This window comes from Trachypithecus francoisi, unplaced genomic scaffold, assembly GCF_009764315.1.
Source record: "Trachypithecus francoisi isolate TF-2019V2 unplaced genomic scaffold, Tfra_2.0 Lachesis_group0, whole genome shotgun sequence".
NCBI classification, from domain to species: Eukaryota; Metazoa; Chordata; class Mammalia; order Primates; family Cercopithecidae; genus Trachypithecus; species Trachypithecus francoisi.
In genome coordinates this window covers 67,245,523-67,248,587 of record NW_022681453.1, presented here as the reverse complement: position 1 = coordinate 67,248,587, position 3,065 = coordinate 67,245,523, and the positions used below count along the sequence as shown (strand labels likewise).

The 3,065-nt window shown below is 44.8% G+C and overlaps 1 pseudogene across 1 annotated transcript; it reads left to right on the top strand.

Annotated features, from left to right (window-relative positions):
• Positions 1 to 246: 246 nt before the first annotated feature.
• Positions 247 to 1,126, top strand: LOC117076592 (annotated as a pseudogene). The gene has a single exon (XR_004434419.1). The product of XR_004434419.1 is annotated as a 40S ribosomal protein S2-like (transcript).
• Positions 1,127 to 3,065: the final 1,939 nt, after the last annotated feature.

The window sequence follows — 3,065 nt, the reverse complement described above, 5'->3', positions numbered from 1 at the left end:
CTGTTCTGTTCCAAACCAGCCTTGGTACTGGTTTTTAATGCCAATAACAAGGCTGTGTCATTATCATCCCCTCTTATCTCTCTCTCTCTCTCCCTCTAGACAAAGAGCTTCCTGAGAGTCCTTTATTACTTTCTTTGAGTTCCCAGCACCTGGCACAGTCACTGGGACATGATAAGTGCTCAAAAATATTTGAGGAATTATACTGAAATTAAGAACTGTTGGACTTCTTCTCTAAGAAAACACCAAATGGCGAATGACGCTGGTGCCAGGGGGAGCCCAGAGGCCCTGGTGACCCTGGGATGAACAGCAGTGGCTTCCGCGGAGGTTTCGGCAGTGGCATCCGGGGCCTGGGTTGCAGAGTTCATGGAGGCAAGGCCGAGGATAAGGAGTGGATGCCCGTCACCAAGCTGGGCCCCTTGGTCAAGGACATGAAGATCAAGTCCCTCGAGGATATCTCTCTCTTCTCCCTGCCCATTAAGGAATCTGAGATCATTGACTTTTTCCTGGGGGCCTCTCTCAAGGACGAAGTTTTGAAGATTATGCTGCTGCAGAAGCAGACCCATGCTGGCCAGCGCACCAGGTTCAAGGCTTTTGTTGCTATCGGGGACTACAATGGCCACGTCGGTCTGGGTGTTAAGTGCTCCAAGGAGGTGGCCACCGCCATCCGTAGGGCCATCATCCTGGCCAAGCTCTCCATTGTCCCCGTGCGCAGAGGCTACTGGGGGAACAAGATCAGCAAGCCCCACACCGTCCCTTGCAAGGTGATAGGCGGCTGCGGCTCTGTGCTGGTGCGCCTCATCCCTGCACCCAGGGGCACTGGCGTCGTCTCAGCGCCTGTGCCCGAGAAGCTGCTCATGATGGCTGGTATCGATGACTGCTACACCTCAGCCCGGGGCTGCAGTGCCACCCTGGGCAACTTCGCCAAGGCCACCTTTGATACCATCTCTAAGACCTACAGCTACCTGACCCCCGATCTCTGGAGGAAGATTGTATTTACCAAGTCTCCCTATCAGGAATTCACTGATCACCTCGTCAAGACCCACAGCAGAGTCTCCGTGCAGCGGACCCAGGCTCCACCTGTGGCTACAAGATAGGATTTTCATACAAGAAAAATAAAGTTAATTAAGCCTGAAAAAAAAAAAAAAGGAATATTGGAGAATCTACAGACAGCAGCCAAGATGAAAACGGCATACACAAAGAAAGAAAAAGAAAAGCTGGCACACTGTTTAGCCTAAAGAAAATAATGAGGCATTTACCAGTCTTCAAAGAGATTTGATAATGAATTTTAAACCAAAAGATGCTAACTTTGAAGGAGTCATTTTTACATATAAGTGCACTTTATGTATGCTATCCCTTAATCTGAAAGAATAGGAAAGAGGGGGCAGGCAGGAGGGAAGGCGAGAGAGGAGAGAGAGAGAGGAGAGAGAGAGAGAGAGAGAGAGAGGAGAGAGAGAGAGAGAAACTAAACTACCCTGGGTTACACACAGATTTCTCCATAGCATCTTTCAGTGGCAGAAAATAGTGGTGTGATGTCTACACCATTCTGAGGAAAATAATGACCCTAAAGTGTGATCCTAAAATGTTATGTCCAGTCAAGTTGTCCTTTTAACTGTAAAGCTCAAAGACAGCCATTCTTAAATATGTGAACACTCAAGAAATACAATACTCATAAATCTTCCTTGACAGAATTTTGGCCACAAAATCCAGAAAACCAAGAAGTGAATAAAAATATTTAGAAATTGAGAAGAAATGGTAAAAGACTGATAGTGAGGACTGAATCGATTTCAATGTAAAATGGAGACTGAATAATTGTGGAAGTTAAGGTAATAGAACAGAATATAAATGTTATTAGAACTAAAAAAAATAAAAATCTAAAGGTGGGAGAAAGGTTAGAAGCCATGAGCAGGCTAATTTCCTTATCTATAGCAGAAAGTCAATAGATACTATCTAAAGTTGAAATGCATAATTATAAAATGATTCCAGAGGGGGTAAAGTTGCTGTCCAGTTAGTTTCCCTGACTACTCAAAGGACTAAACTAGAGAGTGGACTTTGCCACTAAGTTCCATTATATATTTAAGAACTATCTTCTTGAAATCAAAATTGATTGAGGACGATCCTTTCCCTAAGATTAAAAGAGGCAACAATCTCCACATTAGATGTTTTAAAGGCTGGGTAACCAACCATCTGTCTGCAGTTTAGAAATGAGTGCAGAGAGACATTAACGTCCTTATAAGCTGCAAATTTCTGGTGTCAGAAAGAAGGCTGAAGCCTACCACCCACTAGCCCTAGGCTCTGGTGTTCATCCCACTACTATCAAACCACCAATGAGAGCAAACTAAAATGAAAAAGAATGGAACCAGCCAGCCATTACAACCTTAGTGCTTAGGCAAGGATATGCAGGAGAGAGCAGGACAATGAGCTCAGACCCAACTCCAGACCCTCAGGGTTAAGATCCAAAGAGAGAGAGACAGAGAGAGCAAGGGAGAGAGACTGGTAAATGGGATAGCAGTCTTTATAGATAGTAGCCTCTCTGCTTGAGGAAGAAGGCATAAGGATCCGAACATAAATTCCTGGGGGCCTAGTTCTGTAATTTTGGTCCAGCAGCAATACGGACAGTGAATGAGACAAAGCAAGAGGAAGAAAAATTATAGCCCAGTCTTATCACGTATGCACACAGTCTCTTTGTACACTTGCAGTCTCTCATACAGATGCCTTCAGTATCCTGTGCCCTTTGCCTTCATACTTAGAGAACATCCCTTACCTGTCTGCCGCCTGTTGTTTCTTCTTCCCTGTTTCTGGTTATCTCCATAACTGGAGTCTTTCCTCAGACAAAAACAAAACCCATCTATCTGTCTCTTGGTTTCAACAGGCAATCCCTAATTTGCCATTGCCATGAAAACTTTGGGATACTGGGGAGAAGGAAGAGAAGGAGAAGCAGGCTTTGTTTGGCTAGTGATTGTCAAACCTTGGTGCAGAAAAGGACTTCTGGGAAAAGAGTTAGCAGAGAGAGCACAAGACAGGGGAAAAAGAAAAGAAAGAAACTTTCTGGGCATGTTGTTTTGGCT